The sequence below is a fragment of the Panthera uncia genome, chromosome C2, assembly GCF_023721935.1.
Source record: "Panthera uncia isolate 11264 chromosome C2, Puncia_PCG_1.0, whole genome shotgun sequence".
In the NCBI taxonomy this organism is placed as follows: domain Eukaryota; kingdom Metazoa; phylum Chordata; class Mammalia; order Carnivora; family Felidae; genus Panthera; species Panthera uncia.
Genome location: NC_064810.1, coordinates 15,148,583 through 15,157,451, shown reverse-complemented (window position 1 = coordinate 15,157,451; position 8,869 = coordinate 15,148,583). Strand labels below are relative to the sequence as shown.

Genomic DNA, 8,869 nt, shown 5'->3' with positions numbered 1-8,869 from the left:
TGTACACATGTGAGAGGAAAGAAGCATACCATAATTTCATTGGCTTAGGGTGGAAGGAGAGTGAAGCCTCAAAAACTCTCTCACGTGTGGAAGAACCCAAATCCTTTCATGGTCTATGTCCTTTCCTCATTTCTCAGTGAATATTTGTACCCCACATGAACTCTGGCGGTCTGGAATGCCATCTGCCTCTTAACTCTGGACTACTGCATATGCTGCTCCTTCCAGGGACTGCGGGGCCCCATTCTTTCCAGTTAAGACCCAATGCAAATATCACCTCCTGCCCTGATTTGAGGTCACAGTGATTCACGTCACTCCTCGCAGTTAGGTCACTTTCTCATATATCCTGCATGTAACTCAAAAGTCCCTAACCAGTGAGTGCAAACGCAGTCATGTTAGTGATAACACCTGACTTTATTATCTCGGTAACTTTGTTTGCACCGTGAGCTCCAGAGCTGCCTTGCCGTGTTCCAGAACGAGTCCGCACACCCCGATGCTGAGGCTGTTCGGCTACCAGTTTCTCTCCATCTCCTCTTAAACTCAAAGCCAACAGCAAAATCCCTTTGCACAGATCACCTAACTCCAATCGGTTTGGCTGGCTCAGACCCGGTGTGCTCAGCGTCTCTCTCTCTCTCTAGATTGGTAAGCTTGGGCTTTGACACGTGGGCATCTTTTCGCAGAGACAGTGCTTTGCACCCCAGAGGTGCTAAATGGCTGGGGAACATAATTTTAAAACTGACAATTGGATAAACACCAGGATAAGCATCAGAGGAGGAAAGCCCGAGCAGGGCTTGAGCTGAGCCGGCGGACACCACTGGGCGCTGAACCTGGCTCCAAGTTTCCTGGCAGCCACAGCCTGAAGGGAACACCTGTTAGCCAGACGCCCGTGTTTTCTTTGTCAGACAGAAGAAGTAGGGCTGCCAGATGCTTTCCACAAAATCCTGGATGCACTCGATACATCCTACCAGCAAGCTCAAACACTACTTTCCGAACCTGGACGCCCAGTCTAAGGCGTCCCTAAGGGATGGCGGAGGAGGGTCTGGGGAGGGACCTCCTGTTGTCCGCGGGACTCCGGGCTCGCGGCAGTTTTGCTGGATCCCGAGCGTCCTGGCAACACTTGGGGCCATGAGGCCGTCAGCCTTTTCCTTTCTGCCCTCACTTGGGAAGGAGGAGGTTGTCCTTGGTGGCTTTTCCGTTCGTGCAGCTGGCTGTGCTCGCAAAGGGGCGCAGTGCGCGGACCCCGCGGCCTCTCGCGTGGGCCTCGGGCGGGTGGAGCCACGACAACCGCTGCAGCCGCCCGGAGCCCCGCCGGCCGAAGCGCGCCGACTGAGGCCTCGCGGGCGGCGTGGCCGGGCCTCGGGTGGGGGCGGGGTCTCCGCTGGGGGCGGAGCTTAGCGCCGCGGGGGGGGCGGGGCGGGGCCTCGCGAGGGGGGGGCTCCGGGGGGGGGGGGGGCGCTAGGCTTTGGGGGGGGGGGGGGGCGGGGCCTCGCGAGGCGGGGCCTCCGGTGGGCGGGAGGGCTTTAGGCTTTGGGAGGTGGCGGCGGCCGCCGCGGCGGCGGAGGGGAGGGGACAACGGGGAGGGGAAGGGAAGGGAGGGGAAGGCCGCGAAGGGAAGGGGGCGGCCGGCCGCGGGGAGGGAATGAGTCACCTGACCGCTGCCCGCGCCGCCCGCCGGGCTCGCTCGCTGCCGTCAGTCGGGCCGCGCGGCGCCTCGGCTCTGGTGAGTGGCTCGGCGTCCCGCGCGCCCTTCCCGGGAGGGTCCGCGCGGCGGCGCGCGGTCGGGGCCGCCCGCGGGCAGGTCCGGGGAGGCGGGGAGGGGGACCCGGGCGGCGGTCTTCTGGGCGGGGGGCGGCGGCGGCCCCTGTTCCTGGAAGTGGCCTCGTCCGCCGGAAGGGGCGACCTGCCTGCCTGTGCCCCGTGCTCCGAGCGCGCGGCCAGAGCTCTTGTTTACGGGCCCGCGCTGCACTTTACCCCCCGGGCGGGCGGGCGGGAGCGGCGGGGGTGGGGGGCGGGGAAGTGGCCTCGGCGGCGGGGTCCCGGGGCTCCCCCCCCCCCCCCCCCCCCCCCCCCCCCCGCCTTTGCGGCGCCCGGGTCCGAGCCCGGCCCTCCTAGCCGCGGCCCGCCCGGGCTGTGACACATCAGCACCGCCCGCGCGGCCGGCCCCGGCTCGGTATTGTCCTCCCGCCCGCTCCCACCGCCCTCAGCACCCGCCGCGTCCCGAGAGCCGCTTGCCTCCGGTCTGCCTGGCCTGGGTGTCTGTCGCGCGTGGAGTCTCGTTTAGAATGGCCGAGGTCGTGGCTGCAGCAAAAATACCCCCTTGCGGGGCTGGGTTTAGCCAAGATCGGTGTGGACGACCGGACATCCCAGAGCTCCCTTTGTTGGAGTTTTGCCCACACGTCGTAATTAAGACTCCCACGGTGCGGTGAGGGTGGGTGCCGCTTATAGAGACACCAGCTTTTTGTGCTGGTTTTGTGGAACTCGAGTTGCATTGCTTTCTCATTCTTGCGCGGCGGTTTTATGTCACCGAGCAGCCCTGCGCGGAATGCCTTTATGCAGTGAGCCTTCTGCGTTAAACTTGGGTTGATGAAGGTATAGTGTAGTAGTAATTGTGAAAGACGTGTGTGGGAAAAACAGGCTTCTCGGTGGTGCGTGAAGGAACAAAGGCTTGTTTTGTAGGGATGCTTCTCTATTTGGAGAAACGCATCGGTGTTGGGACTGTTAACCCATGGAGGATGCCACTGCTAGGTCTCTGTTCATCTGCTTTAACACTCCTTATATTTGGACGCTGTGCATTTAAAGCGGTTCAGAAAGATAAGGGGTGGAAACGCCGGACGTGTTGGTGACCGAGCGCTTGAGCGCTTCACATGGTCAAGCCGAGAAATGGGAAGAGGTAAGCTTGCTTCTTCCTGGTGTGGGCTAGTGGTGCAAGGGCTGGGGTGGGTTGGGCTTCAAGGCACTTGGCCACTTCTGCCTTTGGCTCAAGGAGCCTTGGGGGAAAAAGGGACTCTTGGTGAGTCAGCTTGAGTGGGATGGCTTTGGTTTGGTGACTGCATGGCCTCGTGTATATTGTTGTTGAACAGGGCCATGTCTAGTGGTTTACCGTTGTTCAGAATGTTGGTTGGATAACAAGGTAGGATGACTCCTTAAAAAAGTTGGGTTGCTGAGTCATTCACCCCAGCCTGAGAGGTAATTAAGAACAGCTGGTGCAGATACTCTCATCACATGCCTCCACCATAAAAGGCCAAGGAGCACTCGAGAGGGGTTGCTTCGGAGGGCTGACCGGGACCCAGCGGGCACCGTCTGTTTTGATACAGGTAATCAGTGGGTCAAGTGCTCCAGCAGCCCGAGGAAGTGGCCAAGTGGTGCTGAGGTTGTGTGTAAACACAGAGCGGCTGGCCTCATGACCTACTGCCTGAGAATAGATTTGCGCTGGAGAGAGCGAACACCGAGGGAGAAATCCGCAGCCAGGAGTAACCTAATGACAAGATTGTAATAAAAATATTGACTACCTTCCCTGCACTTCGTCTTTGGTTCCCCTCTTGCGGTTTTGTTGTTGTATGGTTTCTGCATGTCAAAAGCCAGCTTAATGTGTTCTTCATAAAAACTTTATGAGAGCACAGAAGGAGACTCGCTCTTGGTTTCCATTGGCCCTTGGCTTTGCATGCATACGCTAGTAGTTTCTGTTGGCAGGGGCAAGGGTAAGGTGAATGTGAGTGGAACTGACAGGTCTCCTTGGGTCAAGTCCAGAAAGAGCTGTCTAATGAAGGGCAAACCGTATATATCTGTCTCATTCTCTTAGGTATGGTGATGGAGTGTCTTTACATCTTAGTTCATTACTTCTTGCTTTAAAAATGACCCAAGCTTACCAGCCAGCCCCCATTGTGAACAAACTTTGTGGAGGCCGGGAGGACTGGCCCTTACCTGCGGTCGAAAGAATGACTAATTCTTATTGATGACAATTCACTTCAAACATTTCATACATGGAAAAGTGGTTGATTTTGTTGCTGTAAGTTTGGGACTATAGGAGATTCGAAATCATGACTTTTTTAGGTATTAGGGTCTCTAAGTTGGGGTGCAAGATGATCCATTTGGGAGAAAATATTAAGACTCTGATTTTTAAAATGTTACTTTCATGTAAAATAAAGCTTCAAGATACAGATTAATAGTAGCACATGCTTGTTGTATAATGTAGGGGCATATGCTCCTTTTTTTCTGTCGGGGAACAAAGAATTTGTTCACCACTGCCGATAACGTTCTTTCAGCAACTGGAATATTTTTGTTTAAACTTCTGATTTCCTTTTAAGAACTAGCATTTTTCAAAATGTTCTTAATATTAGTTTAATTTTTATTATGTATGTAGTTTTCTTTTTATACTGCATGATTATTATTTTTTCATGTTTATTTTATTTTTGAGAGAGAGCACAAGTGGAGGAGGGGCAGAGAGAGAGGGAAATAGAGAATCCGAAGTGGGCGCGGTGCTAACAGCAGAGAGCCTGATGGGCTCAGACTCACAGACCTCAAGATCATGACCAGAGCTGAAGTCAGACGCTTAACCAACTGAGCCACCCAGGCACCCCTATACTGTACTTTAAAATTTAGAAGCATGAGTGTAAATTTCTTATCACAGTTGTTGATATCAGGAATGGAAATACAGAAAATACAGAGTTGCCCATTACATGCGATACCATGCATTTTGAATTTGGAGACCAGCCAAGTGGTTGGTTGGTTTAATGTATATGATCCGATGAAATGTAATAATATGAAAAAGTGTGCAGTGGGAGCCCCTGAAGATAATCCACACATTGGAGTGTAACTTGTATATAACAAATTTTTTTAAAAGTTACCCTTTTCTGTTACTCCTTGAAGTCATTTTTTTAATGTTTATTTTTGAGAGAGAGAGTGAGTGAGCGAGCGCGCTGGGAAGGAGTAAAGAGAGAGGGAGACACAGAATCTGAAGCAGACTCCAGGCTCCAAGCTGTCAGCACAGAGCCCGACACGGGGCTCGAACTCACAACCGTGAGACTGTGACCTGAGCTGAAGTCGGACGCTTAACTCACTGAGCCAACCAGGTGCTGTCATTTTTTTGAGCCAAGTTTACATCTCCTTTAGTAAGGATTAATAAGACTACATATTTAGCAAATCACTTGGAAAGTGGGATTTCCCCCCTTACCCTTAGGAGAATGTGTATATTCAGAAAATCAAGGCATGCTGAGGGATGGTTATTATTTACCATTCAGTTAAATCCCATTGGCCATATGCGTTTTGTACTCCTGTCTTGTGAGAAATGATGTTTAGAATAGTGATGGCAAAGCCCTTCAAAATGACCAGTTGTCATAAATTCTCTTCACAGTGCAGATTTTCTGACTAATGTTCTGTTAATGGGAGCATTGCTTTAACCCTAAAACTCTCATTTCCTGAGGGTTCTACTAAATGGAGTGTGCATTTTTTTGTGGTGGAATAGATAATTTATGAAACTTTTGATTTAAAAAAATTTGCCCAATTGTCTAACAAAGCCCCTGGCAATGGGTAAATTAAACACTATTTGCCAGAATCCAAGCCCCTTTGGAGAGTAAATATTTCAGGACTGCAGATAAAACATAGACTTACACCACCGTGAAACCTGGACTTCTGGCTTACTCCGTGTATAGTTTAACAGGACTGAAGTTGTGGGTTTGGTCAGCGTGCAATTGACAGAGAAGCAGTAAGCAAAGTGGTTCAAAGTGGGAGATCTGGAGCCGGACAGCCGATGATCAAGTTCTAGCTCTATTACCTACCCGCTTTAAACCCTTGGGCACGTTATTTCACCTAGTTGTGCCTCCTTTTCTCATCTGTAAAATGGGGATGATAATAGTAGAACGTATATAATAGAGACTATTTGGAAATTAAAAGCATTAATATACGTTAAGTGGTTAGAACAGTATTGGCTCTGTCTTAAACATTACTATACATGTTAGGTATTATTATCTGTTCAGACTCAGGGAAGTGCTCAGTTACACAGCCACGTTTTGTAGCCTCTTTGAACTGAATTGCAGCCACTGATCACAAGAGAGACCGAAGAGATTGTGTGGATATGCATCAGATTGCTGCTACTAAAAAAAACAGTTGCAGAGAACATTCTGATGGGAAGTCAGTAGCAGCAACTCAAACACCCAACTTCTGAGGGCAAGGAACACAGGATATGGCTTTTTACTTAAAGGATCTAACCATCTCAGCAAATGCCCCAGAGGTGGTCATTACCAGTTAATTGGAATTGGCTTTGGAAGAAATAAAAACATTTTCTATTCTGCATCTAGTCTATTCTGTATGTGAGAGTTGAGGACATTGTGGTCTGGCAGGTTTAGTAACCTGTCCACTTGCTCCTGGCATATTAACATCAAGACAGACTCATTTCTTAGTTTTCATTCCCAAGCAGTTTGTTGGGAACATTTGGAATGTAAATCTACCTGCCAATTACTTCTAAGTATTGCATTTTCTTTAAATGACATGCATACTCCAAGACAGAAAAATTATCCACAATAAACAGTGGATATGTTTGTCATATGGCTTCTTACACCTGTAGGTCATTCCGAAAGGTTGTGTCAAACATTCTGACCATCCTTTGGGCTAGAGTGTGACTTTCTTTTTTTATTTACTTATGTATTTATGTATGTATGTAATCTCTGCACCCAACTGGGGCTCAAACTCACGACCCCAATATTAAGAGCTGCATGCTCTTCTGATTGAGCCAGCCAGGCTCCCCAGAGTGGGAGTTTCTTGATGATGAAGATACATATCTCCTGTTTTATCTCCCATGGAACATTGAGTGTACCTTGGCTGTGTTTGTCCTGCCAACTTCTGGTTGCTGCACTGGTGGGTATAGTATAGATTCATTTTAGTTCTGTGGTCTTCAAACTTGGGGATTTTTCAAAGAGTGAAGGAGGGAACATTATGGGCTGTACCTCTTAAGTTACGTTAAATGTGTACCAAGTTGAAGCTCTTTTGATCATTTAAAATTCTGCGTTCCGTTTTCATAATTGGTATGAGTATTGAGGAGGCAGTTGGATTTAAGTCATTCTTTTAGTTTATCTCCTGAGATAGAATATTTGTCTTGTGATTTTTTTTTACCCTTAATTGATTTAGAATTGAACTGTGTAAAAATATAATTTGGATTATCTAGATGTTAGACTGCTCATATATCTAACACTTTCCTTTAATATCCTAAGTCCTCTAGAACAGATCTTTTGTTGTGTTTAGGATAAGGAACAGGTTAGAGAATATTAATAGGATAATAAAAATTGCCCCAAACGAACATAAGGAAGAAATAGTAGTTGCCAGGATCTTGGTTGTTAATGACTGTTGTAGGAGCACAGTGGGCATGCCGTGAAGTTGGGCGGACGCTGGTTCCTCTCTCAGTGCTGGCACAATTTAGAAAATGTTACCTTGATGCAGTTGAAGCTGTGTGTAAATCATGTTCTTTTAAAAATAAATTGAAACGGTTTTCTTAATGTCTTAGGAAACTCATTCAAAAGAATATTTTTGTAATAAAGGTATTATTCCCAGCTTCTATCCAATAAAGTCATTTCCACTTTTTTTTTTTCTTTCTTAGATTGGCTCAGAGTCATAGCAGACAGATGTATACTCCATTTCTCCATTCCCCATTAAAGCGGAATTACACTAAAAAGTGCTTTTATATATGGAGTCCATTTTCAATTCCTTTGTAGCCTGGAAGTTGACAATATCCTACCTGCATGGTAACGAACAAAATAGTGTGGTGAGGGAACTGTCTTGTTCCTCTCTCCTACCGTTTTTTTCTGTTGATCTTTTTACTGACTTGTCTGCCTCCAGGATTCCAAGGGGAAGTATTTTGGCTTAAGGAGGTCAACTCTTAGGGTCCCGCTGAAGAAATGGAGATATGCACCCACTCAGCTTCCTGTTGCTGGTGTCTTCATATTCCTAATGCCTTATTCCTTCCTTAAAGTGCACCAGCACCTCTTGGAAGTCTGCTAAATCAGTGAAGAAAACTATCCATTAGAGAGTTTGTTGTAAAATATGTCTATAAAAGATTTATTAGTCTTTGAATAAATTTATGAGGTTATAATTATTAGGTTGTCATTTTGGAGTAAGTAAGATCAGTAATTTTAGTAAGATCAGTAATTTCATTAGTGTGTGTTTTGCACTTAAATACAATTTATTAAACATGTAAAGTGGTTATCAAATCTTGGCCCAAGACACTTTTTTATTTCAAAGAATGTAACATTTTCTTATTTACTCTGTTTTATTCCCATCGTGGCTCAGAATTGTCCTCTAGATAGGATTTATCACTTAATTAGAAGGAGAGGAAAAAAAAACCCATTGGCTCTTTTAATCATTTTCCCCACATTAGTAGACTTTTGAAGTAGAAAAGCATTTTGCCCAGCTGAGTAGTGTCACCTGCCTTTAATCCCAGCTGTTATCCAGGGGAATCAAAGGAGATGATAGATAAGGCTGTCTGTAGCTCCTATAGCTTGGCCTGCTTCATTGTCTCTTTGTGGTAAAGGAGTGTCGTAAGCACTGTTCAAACTCTGGATATAGTTCTTTGGGGTTTTAAAACCCGTGTTTTGCCTCTCCTGGCCTGCCTGTTGTCATCGGCCTGGTTTGTTGTCTGTTTCCCTAGCCCGGGAGGGCCGGAACACCTTTTCCTCTCCGGAATGGGTAGGTAGCAGTGCTCACCCGTGGCAGAGGGACCCTGAGACCAGCTTCCCTGCCCTTGCTTCCCAGACCCTTGCCCTGCCCCTCCGCTGAGTTAATGGTGAACAGCTATCTGGTCTCTGGAGAGTAAAGAATAATTGTGTTTTTGAGTTTCAAGGTGCTCTGGTCTCTTATCTTCTTGTGCCTGCTGCTCCTCTCCCCAAAC

The 8,869-nt window shown here is 47.9% G+C and overlaps 1 protein-coding gene across 4 annotated transcripts in view; it reads left to right on the top strand.

Annotated features, from left to right (window-relative positions):
* Positions 1-1,607: 1,607 nt before the first annotated feature.
* The window catches only part of BACH1 (BTB domain and CNC homolog 1), a 43,042-nt gene continuing 35,780 nt past the window's right edge, over positions 1,608-8,869 (top strand). Inside the window, exons 1-2 of one of the 4 annotated variants that reach the window (XM_049627959.1) lie at positions 1,608-1,717; positions 2,797-2,887. The gene's annotated coding sequence lies outside the window, so the exon portion shown is untranslated. Of the gene's footprint in view, positions 1,718-1,765; positions 2,888-8,869 lie in introns of those variants that run through there. The other 3 variants (XM_049627958.1, XM_049627957.1, XM_049627956.1) reach the window with 3 other exon arrangements.